The sequence below is a fragment of the Balearica regulorum genome, chromosome 10 (genome assembly GCF_011004875.1).
Source record: "Balearica regulorum gibbericeps isolate bBalReg1 chromosome 10, bBalReg1.pri, whole genome shotgun sequence".
In the NCBI taxonomy this organism is placed as follows: Eukaryota; Metazoa; Chordata; class Aves; order Gruiformes; family Gruidae; genus Balearica; species Balearica regulorum.
In genome coordinates, this window is record NC_046193.1 from 9644456 (window position 1) to 9663907 (window position 19452).

Genomic DNA, 19452 nt, shown 5'->3' on the forward strand with positions numbered 1-19452 from the left:
CTCTCCCTGCACAGCTTATGTCTAAGCCTGGCTGGCATCTAGAAACGAAGCCCACCCCTGCATAGATGATCTGAGGAGTTTGATCCAACAGGTGTTCTCAAAGCCGGCCTAAGCCAGCCTAATAAACACCAACCAGGTGGGTTTCCTACAAAATTCTTCAGGTGCTATTTCTTTGTAAAATGGTACATAAACAGCAGTCATTCCTAGCCTAGCAGCAGGACTACTCATCCCAGAAGCAAAATCCTCAGGTTCAATCCCTTCTTCAGTCTAGAACTCAAAGCAATGTCTCTTAGCAGAATGTTCTAATCAATAGGCTACAGGCTGCGTTAAACAGGGGGGTGAGGATAGGGATATATTAAAGCTCTCCTGTTGAAACTGTATCATTGTACAGAAAATAATTCAAGATTCATTGGGCCAGAGAAAGAACACAAGAGGGAGCAAGAGTCTGTAGCCTAGTGATTTGGGCACTCAGCTGGGAAAAGGAGTCCTGGGTTCCTGGCTTTTGCTTCTTAGAAGGTTCTGCAATTTATCTAACGGCCTTTCAATAATGTAAGTCCTAGCTTCAATCTGGCTACGTTTTCCTTCTTGATCTAAGTTTATAAATAACATTTTGTATAATTGCATTTATCAGTTTGAATTTTGCAAACATCAACACGTCTTCTGTATGCTTTTAGAGCTAAATGTTAAATAGAGAACATGAAAAAAAAAGTGCCAAAACCCTAAAGCTTATTTCATATTAACTTTGCTTTATATGTACAAAAACCCCAAGAACTTACTTGAGAGAAGGTTAAAAATAATACTAACATGCAAATACATTTATTTACCTGCGTCAATAATACTGCTTTGAATTACTAAGTTGGAATTTATTTTTTTCATCTCATCTTTCTCAGGATGTGGTAAGATTTTTAAGAAGTTATAACAATAGTAACGGACTTCTCGTATATTAATTCTGCTCAGTTTCAGTTTATGATTCGCTGTTAATAGTATTTTCATTTGCTGGTTCTCATTCCCTAGCACAACAGTGCAATGTCATGCAGGCGACTGTTTAAATCCAAGCAAGTTTACCCTGAAATTCCCACTCCAACAATTTCATGGACATATTTCCGTTTTTGCTAAACATTCTTTTTATAATAGCTTCATTTTGGGCCTAAGCCTACATAACAGGGTCCCTTTAAATAATATTCCATGCCTTGAAACATATTACAAAACCTGTTGTATCAAGGCAAGTTATGCAACGGCTCTATGGTTTTAGCATATTTACTCTGTCACGCCATATGTGAGACTGCAGCCTCCACAACAAAACCTTTACACACTGAAGTCATTATCTCTGTGAAGTCTGCAACTGGCATTTAAAACTTATTGATGGCCTGGGTATTGGTGGCTCAGTAGGCAGCACTCTTGCCGGAGGCCCAGAAGGTCAGAGGTTCACATTCTGCTCAAAGAACAAGTTGGACATATTCCAGGAGTGTGTGTGGGCTGTGCTAGACTCCTAAAGGGGCAGTCCTTAGGACAGTAAGCGAAACCTTGTCTGGTTTGTGGATATCAAAGTCCTCTTGGAAATGGAAGAGGAAGAGTTAGAAGCAAGTTAAACTTGCCTGAAGCAAGTGAATGAAAATGAGCGTGCTTGCCAGGGACCTGGATTGAGTTGTGTGTGCTAAATACAGAATGGTACACACTGAACAGTTTTAAACAAGCCATTTTGGTCTTTGAGGTAGACACATGTTCAAGAGACAGGTACAGACTGCCAGGCGTGCTCAGTATCAGCTAACTTCCATAAAGCAGAATGACTTTGAATATAGTCTTATGACATGGAACTACCAAAAAAGCACATGTAGTTTCGGTAAGTGAGGAGTCTAAACAAAAAAGGTTTAATGCTGGTAAAACCTTAGACCATACCATATATTTACTGAAAAAAATTTTCAGCCAAATATCCAAGTCAATACTAACAACATATATAGAGAATAATATAAATTGAGATTCAACCTGCTCTGGTGTTAAACTTTGATACTTGAATATCCCAGATGTCTCCCTCCTCCTCTTCTTCTTTATAGACAGGTAAAGATGGATCTCTTGAAGGAACTGGGGATCACACTCTAGGCAAAGGTTGGACAGGTGATCAATGTACAGCATGAGATTTTGCCGTGGCTATGTGCCTCCAACAGTGACTGGATCATCTGGTTTAGAAAAACAATTAAAAATTGTAATACTTTCTAAAGAACTTATTTAGGGAAAAATTAGCAAAAGAGAGAACAAATTATTTTTATAACATGGAATGTATCACAGAACTTCTTCCCATATAGTTCATTCTAAAAATTCATTTATTTCTTATTTAATATTTAGTTCATTAACTTTTTAATTCCTTAGCAGGTAGCCTTTAGAGGCTTGTATCCCATTTCTATTGGCAGAATATATTCAATAGTTACTGATGAGATATGAAGTTATTCTTAGAAGTTTCAGTTTCTTTTTCTGGTGTTTAATACAACCATACCAAGTGCCATGGCCATGCCTGGCCCATTATTTAAACAGGCTTCGGAACAAGCCACTACTTATTAGCCAAACGAACGGGATTCTACCCTGTAGTCCACTTCAGGGAGGTATTCACAGAGGTTAATGTTTGTTAATGAAGATTCATCTCCCAACACTCCCTCCACAGACTTTCAGTCAACAGACTGTTCCTTCTAGCATTTAGGAACATCATCTTTTACCTACCTATCTTGTACATAGTGGGTTTTTTTTTACCATCACAGAAAAACAAATAATGCCCTCCTTCCCAGGAATATCCATTAGTATAATGGACCTTTAGGTTTAAGTTTGGTGAAATCAACCTGTGTTTAAGCAACAGTGTTTACACACAGTAAAAGAGATCATGAATTACAAGCATCATGACATCTATAGGCTATCACACAATTAATGTGTGAGCAATGAGTTTCTTAAACAAAACAAGTTAATGATGGCATCGTTTCTAGTTTAGAAACAGAGGAATCCATAACGTAATCCCAGTGCAAATTTGCAAAGAATTATGAGTTCATTTTGTCACTAAAATATGAAAAGAAGCTATTTCAAGGAATGAAGGATGTCCTCTTAACCTGTGACAACAAATTTGTTTGTTTTTTTCTCTTCTCAGTAAGAAAGCAATTAGTTTTTTTTCCAATAAAAATATCCTTGTCCATATATAAACACTCCTGGTAATCATGTAATTACCTTACCCAATCAGATTAAATTGCTGTCAGTTGAGTTCCCACTGTTGATTAACTTTCGTGTACTCTAAACCTAAATGAAGTCTTTGGTAAAGTCACTTAGACATTTACAAAGGTGTCTCTATGATTCCAAAAAGTGTAACAGCAATATATTATTTGCTATAATCATCAAATATCCAAGGTCAAGGATAGATCACAGTGGACCCCTTTTTTAAAACCCAAAGAAATACCGAATTAAACTATGTTGCTTATTTTTGTGTTTCTTGCCATGACTTGTAAATGTAATAGTAACCTTTGACCCACACACATTAAACACCATAATTATGTAATTAAAACTAATTATGCAATTTAACATACATATTTTTGTCCTACAACAGGCAGGTCAATTACCTCACTCATTGACCTTGGAAGCTTTCACAGTTTAAACAAAACAATGAGGCTTTCAATTAATTTTAAAGTACAAACAGAGAAGGAGCAGCAGAACCACGAGTCTTCAAGCTAATATTGCAGAGATGGATCGCTTACAAATCTCTTCATTTTGTATTACATAAAATAAATCCCTTGATAAAAACTTCTAAACATCTTTCCTTCTTATATGATTCTATCATTAGAAATGTTAACACATCTGTGAAGAAATCGTATACACGTTACTTGCCAAATGCAAGCAAAAAAGGAGGCCATATATTATTCTTTTCTTTGTCTCACTTCTTTTCTTCAGTATGGTTTCCTTTGCTTCCTCCTATATTTCTCTAGCTCTCTCGCTGTTTCACCTTGACTTTCTGTAGTCTTTTTCTTTGCCCTTTTTTCTTCGTTATCTTTGTCATTCCACTACTAGCTGTAAAATTTGATAGTAATTTATATATTATCAAACTGCTGTAGCCATTGTCTGTTCCAGTTTCTGCTTCCATCTCTAACCCCATTCACGGGACGGTGTTTCTCATCAGATCCTGGCTCCTGCCGCTGATAATGCAGCACACCGAAGGAACTCTGGACTGCAGAAAGCTACAGCTAGAAAAAACATGGTACATGCTCTAAAAAACATTCTAAATGTTCCAGTGCTGGAAGCTTGGTACAAGTGAGAGACGCTTTATGAAATTATTGAAATAGGTTTTCACCTGGATAATGTCTTTATTCTCTCAATACACTTAGGTAAGCTATATCTACTGTCCTGAATTTTTTTAAATTGACAACAGAGACTCATGCAATATTACACTGTGTCCGAGGAACTTCTTTCTTTTCAGAGAGTAAAATGAGCATCATAATTCAACCACATTTTTATTTTTCAGTAAACTAAATCCCATGCACTAAAGAACAATTCTTAAAGCAAGTATAAGCCTAGGAGCTCTACATTAAAAAGGATCACATTCTGCTATCCTGTTTTTTCAATTGCTCTTTTAGCCATAAATAGATCTACCAAAGTTAATGGGCTTAGCTGTGAAGTAAAGTGACAGACAACGTATATACAGGTATAGCAGTCAAGCTTTAAGTTGTTTTCTCTAACCTTGTTTTATGTGGGGAACAGAAAATAGCTACTGGCAAAATACCTACGCAAATCTTTGCTGACTTCTTGAAAGTAAGGCAAAAATCTCTACAGTGCACTTCCTGTTTTGGTGTCATTTTTAACATCGTTTTTGGAGTCCTTTCAGTTCTCTGCTTTAATTAGGCCTGACTTGCACAAGCAGCTCGAAAAGATATCAGTAAACCTTTGACATAATGGAAACAAGGAGCACTCTCTGAATGAAGAGTTACAACAGGAAAGAAACAATTTAAGATGGTAGCAGGCCTTACTGCAACATTAAACCTTAAATTGGATCTGATTATATAAAGTAAAGCAATATTTTGAAATTGTGCCCCAAACTTCTGGACAATAGTTTGAAGGAAAATAATATAGTGCATGTACAGAAATTCTATCCAAGGGAACGGAGGAGATTATTCCTTATGCTCCGATTTAACGAAAAGGTTCCTTCTGTTTTGAACGGAACATTAAAATTCTATTTCAGCTCATAGAGCATCCCAAGCAGAGCAGCAAAAGAATGTGTGAAGGAGTCCAAATATGGTGCTATTGAAACAGAGTGGATTAGAGGAATTGGGACAGAATCCTGCAAGTGGCTAAACAGCAGCAGGAGATCAGCTTCACAAACAGCAGGATGCTGTGCTTTCCAGACGTGAGTGACATAATACAGGCAAAACAATCAAGATTTCAGCTGATAAATGCATGCATTAGGAAAAGGCCTTGCTGCAGAACTTTCATACTCAACAAACTTTTAGGTAAATGCTGCAGACGTAATTTACACTGGAGAGCATTTTGTCTTATATGAACATGTTATGTTAATCATGTAAAATGGAATCCTTTATAACATAAAGACAATAATTTTTAAGAGCCTAAATGCAGAAAACACAGGAGTATTTGCTTAAGGATTCAGTAAGTGGATAAAGACAAAAGCTTTTGTAGTTTGATGCAGCTTCAATTCTGTCCTGAGCAAGTTTATGTATATTAAACAGACATAAAAATATTAGCACCAATTATCTAGGATATCTAGAATGAATAAGCAACAGAATTTTTGTAACCCTATTGATTATTCATAAATTCCATATTATAGCAGTAGCACTAGAGAGGTTTTAAGGTTCTGAAGGGAACAGCTGCATTTGTAAAGAGATATATTGAGATATTAAACTAAGATGCACTTAATGAGAAAAAGGATCAATAGATCATTTTGATTTCTAGATTTGATGGGATTTTATAAAATCACAGTTTCACTCTAAACATCTATTTTTCAATCACGCCATTTTCAAAATATTTTTTAAAATGCTGAGATTCCACTTACTTTCCATCTTACGCCATAAGCAACCAGAAGAAAATTTATTCAATTGCTTTTTAGCTAGGGAAGTGCAAAATACTATGTGTAAAACATTCCTTTGTCTTCCCCAAATTCTTCCCTGTCCTCCACAAAATATTCTTGTGGACTAATTACTTTAGTAAATTTGAAAAAAAAATAAATTATAATTCTTAGGTCAAGAACAGATTCCAGCCTGGAGTAGAGGCTGAACTTCTCCTTGACTCTTAGAACATTGTGAGACAAGAATTTCTGAGTGGCGAGGTAACCGCAGGAGGCCTGGTAGAGAGCTAAAGAACATAGGAGCACACCACCGGTCCATCCACCACAGCAGCTTTCTCCTGTGGTGGCTCCTGGTATACTCTCCCAGTTTAAGCAACCTTCACAGCATAGATTTTATGCACTGCAAACAGTATCTCAGCATTTAATAGCCTCTGATGGATTTCCACCACCCCCACCCCCCATGAATTAATCAAATCTCTTTTTGAACCAGTAAAAACTTTGGCACTCACAGCATCATGTAGCAAGAAGTTCCATAGATTAATTGCAGTTTATAGAAATAAGTACTCCATCCTTCCCTCTTCTTTTTTTTAAACTCACCAACTGCTAATTTTATTTGATACTGAGATTAATTGTAATATTAGAGATTGTAAGTAGGTGTTTTGAATTCACTTCTGCATCAGGGATGGCTTTGTACGTTCTGGAAACTCACAGGCATTTGGTTAAGCCTTATTAGTTCTCCAGTTAGCAATTATCCAGTTGACTGTTCTCATTGAGAAATCAGTTTAAGAGGTAGTTGTGCCTTTGTGAACATGAGCTATAGTGATTAAACAGGCAGGACAGAGAAAAGGCCAAACAGAAGCACAAAGACACAGAGTTCCCCTGCCATGGCTTGGGCAATCACATAAGAACATCATGACATTTGCAGAAGACACCTAAAGACTGTATTCCCTGAGCCCTTTCTCAGCACATGACTACAAGTTCACCTATCATCTGATCACAAAACAGGCATTTTGCATCACTTGATGACAGATGATGTCTGTACTTTGATCATTCGATGGACATGTAAGTAGATTTATGGTCACTTCTTCTGGAGAAAGACCAGATTACAGAGCAGATCAAGTTCTTGCTAGCTGGCTCCAGCCTATGGATCTTGTCACAAGTTGGCCATCTGTGTATGATGCGTGTGATTTCTGGAGATCTTTCATAAAGCTGTACGATCAGGAATTTGAAATGATGTAGAGATAACCATAGTATTCAGCTCTAGTCCCCCGCTCAGCTGAAAATCAACTAGACGATTCTACTTCTCTATTACCTGCAGCATTGTGCAGTTATTGAAATATGTAGTCATCTTGTTCTCATCACCACAGGGAGTGTGACTTATTTACATGTACGGATGTATTGCACATTTATAGCATGTTTGGTACAGAGCAGAGCAGCTCTGTAAAAGCTGATTAAGACATTATGCTGAACTAAAAATTGGATGCTTTGCGAATATCTGTGTTTTGGCCTTTCCCCAAACGTCTTTCCCCCACAAAGTGAGAGAGGACAGCTGGAGTAGACTAACTTTCTGTACACAAGAGACTTTTTTTTCTTCCCTTTTGAAGGTATTACTTGCATGTTATTACATTTACATAAAGGATCTTTATTCTTTCCATATATAGCAAATTGCACTCCAGTATGTGAACGTTGCATAGCCATTTCCCCCCCAAATACAAAATAGAATTATCCTCACTGTCATTCAAGCTTTCCCCCCCCCATTACAAAGAACTGATGCAAATCTATTTTTGTTTGGTCTGTTTTATGCTGACAGCAATTAATTCTAAAGCCTACAGCATAAAGACATACAACTATCACATATGTTTTTAATCTACAGGCAAGTTATCCAATTATTTTAGGTAAACTTTATGATCACAACCATTTTTACCAACTCTGATATGATAGATTATTTTCTTCTTAATGTCTTAAGACTCATATACACTGCTAGGGGAATATACTCATGAACATTCCTCATGTTTTACCTCCTGATCTTGAAATAATAATATAGTCAATGAGCACATATTGTTTATACTTATTAGTAAAAAGCCACTAAAAGCATGCTGGGAAATAATATTCCATGCCTTAGGACTCAAACAAGTTCTCTTTATAAATAGAGCTTGTGTAAATCACAGACAAAGTTGACAAATTTCATGGGTTAGTCATGGTGAAAATATCAGATTTCACGGTTTAAAACAGATTAATAGGAAAATCATATTAGAATCCCGCTTATCCAAATTCTGCATGTTGTTGAAGAATAAAGTGAATAATAGTGATAGTTCTGGAGTCCATTCACTTATTTACACTTGCACTGAGTCACATATAGAGTATAAATCTTCCTCATCAACCAAGTGCCTTGTAAAATCTCTGAGATCTATATTTAGCTACATTAGGCAAGACACACTAGAACCAGAACATCAGAAATTATAGAGACTATATTATATTCAAGCTATTTCAATGCATTTTTCCATCAAATTATCCTAATGTGAAAATATTTTGTCACCTTATAGAAAAATTTTAACTAAAGGAAGAAACAGACTTTTAAATGAAATCTGCTATTTTTCACAATTACTGACATTTGGTGCATTTAATTAAAAACTAGGGAAAGAATCTACTAAAGAAGGTCCACTTTAACAGAATATCTTGGTATTCTGGTAAAAATATAAAATTCATGCCAGTGAAAAACAACATTTGGAGTTAAGAGAAACTATCAGTTTTCATGTAAAACTTCACGGCTTTTAAGTCTTTCATGATGATGTAATTTAAAGTGAGGCCTTATTTAAAAGAGAGGTTACATATAACCATGTGATTCAAAGAGACTTGTTGACTATATAACTATTTGGCTTGATGCCTACATCTCTTCTAGTTAGTTGTATAGACCACTTGTCATCTTTGCGTATGAAGACAGCCAATTTGTCAGACATTTGCTTTAATTCTTTTTCTTTGTCTTCTTTACAATATCCTTCATATACATCCTGGTCATCAATATCATATATCTGACTGGAGGATGGAAATTCATTTGTGTCTCCGTCTTATTTCCTTTGCATGCAATCCTCCTGGGTCTTATAGGATGTACTTAATAAGAACCACATTACTCTGCTAAAGGAAGTCCTTGAGCAGACTTTGAGAAGCAGTATGGCAAATTAGTTTCAGAACGTGGAAGGTCAGGTTGGAAATAAAAAGCTGCAGTTATCTGCAGTATTTTCGGCAGTTCAGAAAGTAAGAAAGAGAGGTCTAACTTGCGAGAAAGGATTTGTTTGATGTTTTTCCTTTAGAAAGCTGGACTAATTTATCCACAAAAAGTAATGTGATGGACATTAGCTGAAACAAATTAAAATTAGCTTTTAGTTAAATTCACATTTTTAATATACGAGCAATCACACTTCTCTTCCAAGTGTACTTAAGTGCTTTTGTTTCCACAAAAGAAACACGTAGAACATTATCTGCAACAAATTCTACACCATTCAAACATTTAACTGTGTGTTTGAGTCTGAACATAAATAGCCCTTCAGATGGTTGGAAATGCCAGGTTTATAGCTGTCCTTGCAACCTTAATTCTGCCCCCTGGTGTCTATAAATTATGGTTATTTCTAACTAATGCTCACACATTATTTTTAACTTTAGGATCTCAGTGTCATTCTGTTCACAGGCTAAATGTTTCTTACAGAGTGAAGTTGCCTTTCAATACTACCACAGGTTTTAAAATGCCGCCTTTGCTAAGCATCGCCCTGAAACTCTGTCACAATTTGCTTCCGGGCTTCTCCGTGCTGCTCCTCACCCTATCTGGATATCTCTGGAACACTAACAAACTGCTTTCTGCATCTTCTTTGTGATATGAAGAGAGCATTATTATCTGTGTGGGAAAAGATGGTGCACAGACACTGGGCACAGTTTCAAAAGTCTTTCTTTGTTGCAGATGTCTTGGTCGTTTGCTCTACTGCATTAAGCTTACTTGTGTAAAATTATTTGGGTTTTATAGTCCTGTTCATTTCTGAAACAGTTGTATAGACTTTAACATGTTGTATTTGACACATCTCTATAAAATAAAATTGTATGTTTTATTTTCCTCATTTTGGAGATGGTAAAAAGCGACTTTTGCCTAGGCAGCCCAGAGAACTGTTAGAAATGGCCTAAAACTCAGCACCATTCCTGATGCTTCAGCACTGGTCTTGCTCCTGACGCCCATATACTTTTACTACCACAGCTGCGGTGTTGCCATTGCGCTGAGGTACTTTGAATGCTCTATACACCTGAGACAGGTCATGACTGAAATAAATAGAAGTTCTATATCTATATTTTGGTCTACACAATTTGTTAGCATGTAAGATCTCTATAGCAAGAGAATGGATAGGGCTAAGTTGACCAATAACATCATTGGCTTGTCTCTCCCACGGTCACTGTCTCATTTAATATGCAGCTCAAGAATGTATTTAGCATAACAGATAGCAAGCATGGAAGAGCAGTGAGGTGTTACAGAAAAGGTAGTAAATGGCTGCATAACTGGAAAGCGCTGTAACATGTACCAAAAAGGGCACCAAAACAAAAATTGCATGAGCTACTTTAAATCTGGCACCTCCTAACTTCCACACTTTTATTTACAGGGTAATGTCCATTTAATGAAGCCATTTTGGTGACTTGCAACATAAATTTGCTGTATTAAAAGACAAAAGTTACAGACAACTTTAATGATGGCTCATCAGTATCAGAAGCAAAGTTTGAGCTCTTACCAGTCACAGCTGAAGTACAGATATTCACCACTGAAAATAAGGCTGTGGTTACTCGGGATCACTTCCAGTTACGGGGCTGCGCACTGAAAGGAAAAGCTGCTAGCTTATATACCTAGGCAAATGAAAGCGGTTTGGTTTGCTTTGCTTTGTTTATTGTCAAAACACATTGGAGCATTAATCCCTCGCTTATTCGCTGAACAAAATCTGAGTGCCTTCTCTGGAATGGCCATGCAAACTAAAAAGAGTGAAAATATGGCTTTTGATTCTTTAGACCTACCAGCTTTTCCCCCCGATTTTGAAATGGATCTGATCCACAAACCGGCTGGACTTTTGGAGCCTTTTAGTTGATTTCACAGTTAGGTGACATACAGCATGGAGGAGTCTGAGCAATGCATATGGTCAGGTTAAAAATAGGGGATCTACCCTTTGTTTTTACCATCTGGTTTTCAATCACACAGACCTCAATGGTTTTCTCATTATCTGTTCTAACATCAGTAAATTAGAATCAGCTACAAAATTTATTTTAAAAAATTTCTTCATAGAAGCAATGAATGCATCATTAAGACCCAATAATAGTCTCAGTAAGTCTATCAAAACCCTCCCATTTTCTTTGGCAAGAGCAGATTAAAACTGAAATACTATGAAAATTCCAATTTACTCTCCAGTAGTGAGTTTATGTGTTTTGTGTCTGTATTTCATTCTCCTCAGTGATGACAAATTATAACCAATTTTTGGTGCTTAACATTTTGGGGTGCAAGAACTGCAAAAGACATGTTAGATTTTCTAGTAACACTGAAATGAGAAAAAACCCCCACAATATTTCCTTTGCAATTCTAAAAAAACAAACAAACAAAAAGAAAACTCCCAAAAACAACAGGAAAAAAAAAAAACCCAAAAAACAACAAACCAAAACAAATACCACCACAAATTTTGGACTAAATTTGGTCAAAACTTTGACATAATAATCATATAGTGAAAGAAATAATTAATCCATGTTTGTAAAGCGTTTTAATGACCTCGGATGAAAATTACAGAAATGAAAAGCAAGTATAATTGTTGTTATTATGATGAAAATGTATAGTTCTACTCACTATATTCATTGCCTTAAGTAACACAGTGGGTAGCCTGTTATTACTAAAGGAATAAACTTTTTCATCAAACACTCTTTATAAAAATATTTCCCTGGAAATGTAACACAGCATGTAGCAAGACTACTACAATTTTCCATCAACTATGAGTACATGCAGCATAGGTACTGTATTTAGATAATTTTACTTGAGCTTTTTGGCAATAGCTCCTCTCAAGGAAACCTACATTAACCTGAAATTTAGAGTCTGTTATCCCCAGGCCAGCTTCACTGGAATTTTTAATATGGCACTGTCTATTCAACAGTTGTGTGTAAAATGCCAATAAACTGGCCAGAAAAGAGCTGAAGGGCTAATTGCCTTTTAACTCCACTGTGATGATAAAGTCACGTAGAAAGAAAGGAAAAACTCCCACTGCTTTAACAAGTTTATCTGACTGCCACTTTAACATTCTCTGTCTGCATGCACTTTAGTGCATTCACCAATAAAAGGATAAAAGCATTCAAAATCCTATACCCTCAATAACTAAGAAAGTCCAGATTCAAAACGTCTGCTCTGCTGGAACCAGCCCATTAGGTCAGCTAGCTTTTTGCATGGTGCTTGATTTCCACTACACAGTATATACCAAGAAAAATTTTCCTTTTGATGCAAGAGATTATAAATCCTTAGGAAACTGGAATGAGAGAAGAAAAGGAAGGACCGTTTTGAAATAATAATAAAAAGCAGAAACTGCTTCTCACAGGTGAAGGGTGAAATAGTGTCCATCAAGTCAGTGGTGAAATTCCCATTGACTTTAATAGGTCGAGGATTTAATCTCAAAATAAAATACAATACAGGGAAATACAGCATCATTTCATTTCAATGCTGGATAAATACATAATTCCAATTCTCAGCTACTCTCTGTTCCTTCAACCATATTTTATATTCTTTTCTTCTATACTCCCCTCTTCAAAAATCCAGTTTTATAAATGCAATTTTTTTCATCTGATTGTCCATGAGATTTTCTAGCTACTTCTGGTTTTCTGTACTTTTTGCACGGTGTTATTTCTTATTAATCCATAATTAAAAGTAGGCATCAAATAATGTCAGTTATGGAAGTCAATATTTATACAAAAAAGGTGTATTTTTCTTTGCCAGCTGAGTGATAACCATTCTCGTCCTACTTGATTCCACAAAATGAGATGGTTATTAAAAGACATTTCACAGAATGATTGAAAAGAAGAAACTAGTGATCACTTAATTTTTTGTTAAACCTGTATTTTCACTTTGACCAGTGAAGGAACACAATCAGCTCTGATATTGAATTGACCTGTTCCACTTAATAAAATAAAAGCAGCAGCAGAGGCATTGTGATTGCCAACTGAAAACCACTGAGTGTTGTTTTTCTATTAAAAATCTCTTCCATGTTTTTCTTATTGTAACCTGGAAAGAATACAAAACTGAAATCCAATGGAATTTCTATAGAAAAGAATACTGTTAACACTGAAAGTTCCTCAAGTACTCACAAAAGCAAATGTTATATCATATTACAGTAAAATTTAAAAGCAGAAGTTCAAACTAAAAGTGAAGGGTCCTTCAAAACAGACTTATGTGCATCAGAGCCTATGCATTAATGTACTTATTTCCATAGACGTCTGCATTTCCCTTCTCCATCACTTCATAATTTGTTCCATATTTTGTTATTTCTTTCACATTTGAAGGCACATTGTTCCACATTTGGGTGATAAAAGACTGAACTGGATGGAAGTACAGTGGGAGAGAATAAAAACAAAATGAAGTTAAATTTTCAATTTATAAGGTAGTAGCAAAACTAAAGAAAATTCAGTGCTCAGGGAGACCCAGTATGTTCATGTTCACAGTACAAAATAAACAACTTTGTTATCCTTCCAAACTTAAAATGCCAATACCTAAGGGCAGTAATGAATTTATCCATAACAATACACTACTTTTAGGTTGTCACTGCAGTTCAGGGGTATTCTTAAGGCTTAGATCTTCGTTACTAGATTAGAAGGCAGAGTAAACTAAAAGATCAGGCTAATCTAGGATAAACTTCTTTTCCACAGTTCAAAGGCATTGGCCTTTCCACAGGTTCAATTGCAGGTTTCTTTGAAGATGTGCCCTAAAGTTCATTAAAGAAATTTCACTGACTTGAACTGATTTCAGCATTAAAAAGATAATGCGAGGGCTTCATTGCCAGAAAGAACCTGACAGACAGACTTTGAAGCTTTTTTAGGTGGCATTAGATTCTTTTTTTTATTCTTCCACTAAAAGCCTACTTTATTTAAAGAGATCTTTATGTTTAAATCCTTAAGAAAACTTTAAAAATTAAATTAAAAAACCCTTGAAAACATAGATTTTTTAAAAATCTAGTAAAAAAAAATCATTACTTAATTCTTTCTACAGAATCCAAACAGCATCACTGATGGTTTTCCCCCTCATTGACTGTCCTTACCAATATTTCCAGGTGGTAGCGCACACAATGAACTGTCAGTTATTGCTCATGCAGCATCTAATCTGTGCATAGAGCTCTGCAAAGAAATATAATTGCAAGAACAACTGCAGTCTTTAACAATGTAAGATTTAGAGAGATGTACGTAGCCTTGTCTTAATAGGTGCTCCATAGCCTGTGCCAATAGGAATACGAAGAGGGAAACACTGTTTAAGGTTTTCTCAACCTCTGCTGAAACCGAGAGAGACACATTTGCTGATTATAACTCTAGAGTTATACTTGGTCATTAGGATAAACATTTGTTTCTTACACTAGGCTGAATGCTAATCTCCTTATTCAGAAAAAAAATAGTAATTGTTGTTAGGATAGTCTTAGGAAAGGGACTTTTATTAATAAACTAACTGAAGGGGAGCCTCTGCTGAAAGAGCGGGACTGCACGTACTTTGCAGATTTGTTACAAAATAGCTTGCAATGTATTATAATTATACGCTTTTTTAGTGCACAAAGCTGCCCCCATGACATGAACAAAATTAAGACACAGAAAATTTCCCAAATCGAGAGTATGAATATCAGCATCAGTTTTTAGAATAACCAGGCACCCTCTAACTTGCTAGCAACACAAGCTGTAGAACCTGGTTACTATAGACTTCAGATTTCTGCACTAGACTCACAAAATGGTATTCTTGAATTTCATTTGATTTCATGTTGACTCTAAATACTAACTTACTGACCAGATCCTGCCAAATAAAAACCCCATCATGGACTCCGACAATGATTATTATGTAAACACTGCTGATGCATGGAACTTGCCTTCTTGGACAATAAATTCTACATATTTAGGTCAATTAAATACTTGTATCGCCTCAAAAATTGCCTATGGGACAAGCCAAATATTCTGACAGTACTCTATTCCACCTCTAAGTTATTCTACCATGAACCTTTATGAGAAAGTCCTAACCAGAGAACTGTCATACGCACCAAGGCTTATTTGAAACACATCATCCATGGCTTTTTGATGTACCCTTTGTTATTCCTTCTCTTCTTAAAAACACACAGCTGTCTCTAAGCCTGTTTATTGTATTTACTTTGCTTTTTTGAGTTCAAGATTTTATCTTGTAGATTAAAAAAAAAAAAAAAACCCAAACCAGAACTACCTGTCAATGTTTACACATTTAGGCCTTGTAGTAAAAGTTGTCAGGCTATGCAGCTGACTCGAGGAAACTGTGTTTTATCAGAATAATAGAATTTATTTCAAAATAATTATTTTAAAAATTAAAAGATGACTGATACAGGTACACATACTGAAGATAAAACACTGAAATTCACATTACAGCTTTTGTCATTTAGCAAAATCCCTTGCTGTGTATTCAACCGCTTGCAGTGATGAACAAGCAAATATTTTACTGATTAAAAAGATATTGAGAAGCTGATCTTTCTTTCTGTCACCTATCTTAATGTTAATTGCACAATGTGATTAAAGCCTAGACACAGATCAACTATTTTTTTTAAATTTACACAATGAATTTCCAGAAGTTTGTCTACTACCTTGCATACAATCTACTTAACATGTATTACCACACAGAGATAAAACTTCTATGGTATAACAACATTATCAGCTTACAAGTTGAAACAAGCAAAATGTAAAACGTTCCAGAATTAAGATTATCTGTTCAAATTGAATTTTGTACCTTATTAGATATTAGTTATGATACAGTCCTTAATCCTGCACATGATATTTTTCCTCTGGACTCCTGCGTCAATCAGTACACGCAATGGATGTCAGTCCCTCGCCCATGAAAAACTAGACATACATCTTATTTTCAAGCTTGGTTAATTGAATGCTATCCAAACATTACTGTCAAAACAAAACCAATAATTTCATTCAGGCTTTTCCAGAGCATTCTTTATTATGACATTATTGCATTCATTTACCTGAGTATCAGCATCAACTACTTGGTCAACTTGTAGCTATCCTCATCTCTCTGGACTTTCTTCAGTTACTACCATTAGGGATTTTGCTCAGCCAGTTCCAATTTCCTCTCCATCTTCCCTATTCAATCATTCTTACTTGCGCACTCCGACCTCCACCATGCTCTCCAATCCCCATCTCATAATCCCCTCCTTCACTGTTTAGCAGTCCCAATTTTTCTCCTTGTCTCCTGAACTACCAACAAGTATTCTCAAGTGTTTGCACAGCCACCTCAGGTCATAACATCATAGAATCATAGAATGGTTTTGGTTGGAAGGGACCTTAAAGCCCATCTAGTTCCAACCCCCCTGCTGCGGGCAGGGACACCCTCCACTAGACCACGTTGCCCAAAGCCTCATCCAACCTGGTCTTAAACACTTCCAGGGATGGGGCCTCCACAACATCCTCATAGTTCAGTTTATCAAAATAGAAACATAATAGTTCCTCTTTACAAATTACTTTGTGAAGTTTAAATTTATTTTATTAAATTTATTTTATTAAATTTTAAAAGAGCACATGTTATTAGTAGCAATTAACACCAGATATTGATTATGATTAAAGATGCAATCAATGGCCTCTCAGAGGAACATAATGCATAACCCATATATATACAAAATACCTAAAAAGAATGGGCTGCTTGAACAACACCCTTACACTTCAGCAGTGAAGGTAAAACTTGCTTTTATAGTTTGATGTAAAAGGTAATGGTTGATTTTCAACTGACATTGATGGATTGTAGATCACACCTTCCAACCTAGCTGGATGCATTCCAGTTTTCATAGGTGTGATATCACTATCAGTATTGCTGCCACTGTCAAATAATTGACCAGTGACATCACACTCAAATTGTAAGATTTTATTTTGAGTCTGTAGGCTGCCATGTGTTTAATACTACAGTGTACCATGAGGGCCCTTAAAGCATTTCCTTTTATTTTTTTTTTTTTTCTTCTGTTAGCTGGGCTATTAACTGTATTAGCAGTATTTCCTATTCTGCATATAGGAAATACCTGCTCATACCAGTAACACTTTGTCTAACTGTAAAAAATCTAAAAGGAAACTATCCACTATCCTACACTCCATAAATACACCAAGCTCTTAGGCACATAACAGTGAGACCCTGCAATCCCTGGTTAATACCAGATAGATCTCTGTTAGAATATTTTGGCTCCTTCTACACATATCCCACTATTAAATTTGATTCAACTTAATCCAGTTTAAAATTAAAATAATGGTCACCTGCTATTATTTACTTTATTGACTGTGAATGCTTACTATAAGAGGAGAAAAAACAACTAAGTAGAAGAAATGACAGCAATTGCAGCCATTTGAAATATAAGTATTTGACAGTTAACATATAATTATAAAATTAAAATATAATATTTTTAAAAATCAGATTTGCTGACAAAAAAAGGTTATCAGTTGTCTAAAATATCTGCTGAATTCAGCAAGTGTATTGCATTATTACGTAGGGCAAGGACCATTCATAAGAATGTAAACACATTTTATCTTCCTTGGGCTCTTGGGAATGACTGTTCTTTTGCTAAGATACTATATATTTTATTCTATGAGAATGCTATGAAAATTCAGCCTCATTAAATTAATGCCTCATATAAAATTCAAAATTGTTGGTTCCCAAGGATGATGGTGTGTGGAGGATAACTTTGTTAGCATATTGCATTTCCCTTAACTTTTAGCCCATTAATTTCTGCATCAAAATTCCATTTTTTAAAGAGTGTAAGTATAAGATATTGACTTTTTTTTTAACTTTATGAAGTGAAATAACAAAAGCCTTGAGGTTTTTTTAATTTCAAAGGTAAAAAACCCAAACACATTTTAGTGCATTTACACCTTGAGATCAACAATTTGAAACCCCAGCTAAGTGCAGGATACATTGTCCCACTGAAAATCTATATTAATTAAATATTTGAAAGGTGTATCTTTATTGCTACAAAGATTACTTTTAAATAATAACGACTTCAAGAATCCCTTAGCTGTAGCTATTAAGTTATATTTAGAATTGTAAAGAACTTTCTCTTTTCCTCTTAGAGGAACATGAAGTACTATATACATCTGAAAACATTTTATTTATTAAAATTTAGTCATCTCATTTCTGGCTTTTTGTACCACAAACAGATGCAGAAATGTATAATATTCAGTGTAGAAATGTCTAAAAATGAAAGGCAACAGTGTAGAAGCCAGAGTCAAATTCTTTCTCAGCATTAATTCCACCCTTTTTTCCTCCACCATGCATTCTTGCCCCTTCTACAACGGTCCTTGAAGTTTAGCAGCTTGAAATCATATGTCTGTCCGTTAAAGCTGCTAGGTATGTGGAAACAAAGTTTATAGGAGACCCATGAAATCAAACAAGATCAGACTAAATTATCTGCTGCTGATCTGCACTGATACATTACCGCTAGTCACTAAACCAGCCGCCTTAGATCCTGCAAAAAAATTCAAGGGGTAATGAACCATGATATGCAACTTCATTGAAAGCTAGTTAAGCACATTATCTGACAGAAAAAGCATTTTCAACCCCCTTGGTTGTCAACTTGGAAAACAGTAAGAGCGATAATTACCTCTTTAGCACTAGTAGAGACCAACTGAAGTATTACAGCACGAAAGCTCTTTCATTACACAAACTAATCCACTGACTAGGAATGCATTCAACTATTTGTAATTCTGGGATAGAAATTACGCCACAAAATTTGTACAGAGGCCTACTTGAAGAAAGTAAGGCTGCACTTCAATCACTTTCTCCACCATCATGCCTGTGCAGATACCTTCTCCCATATGCCAAGTATCTGAGATCAGATCAAAACGTGGGCGTTGGGCTTTCACTGCTCCTTCTTTTCCTTTTGTGAAGACAGTATATCAGACATTGCTCTATTTACCTCCCACTACAGAGCTGCGACTGAGCAACTATGTTTTCTTCTCACTCCTCTGTTCTTTTTCCTATATCACACACAGAGTCTGTTTTCCTCTTAGGTTTATACTTTCGAAGGCAAAAAAGGGACTGCAACAGTCATTTAAACATAGTGTTTCCAAATGTTTTCAGATCACCTGCTAATTCTAAATGAAATCAGAATTAGCTACAATTCTAAAACTAGCCACAACTCCCTTATACTCCCTGTTAAAGGGAGTATGAAAAGGTGTAT

At 35.7% G+C, this 19452-nt stretch overlaps 1 protein-coding gene across 14 annotated transcripts in view; it reads right to left on the reverse strand.

Moving 5' to 3' along the window:
• Positions 1 to 2037: 2037 nt before the first annotated feature.
• The window catches only part of ERC2 (ELKS/RAB6-interacting/CAST family member 2), a 443424-nt gene continuing 426009 nt past the window's right edge, over positions 2038 to 19452 (reverse strand). For all 14 annotated transcript variants that reach the window (XM_075762003.1, XM_075761998.1, XM_075762008.1 and 11 more), the window contains one exon: positions 2038 to 2174. The gene's annotated coding sequence lies outside the window, so the exon portion shown is untranslated. The remainder of the gene's footprint in view (positions 2175 to 19452) is intronic.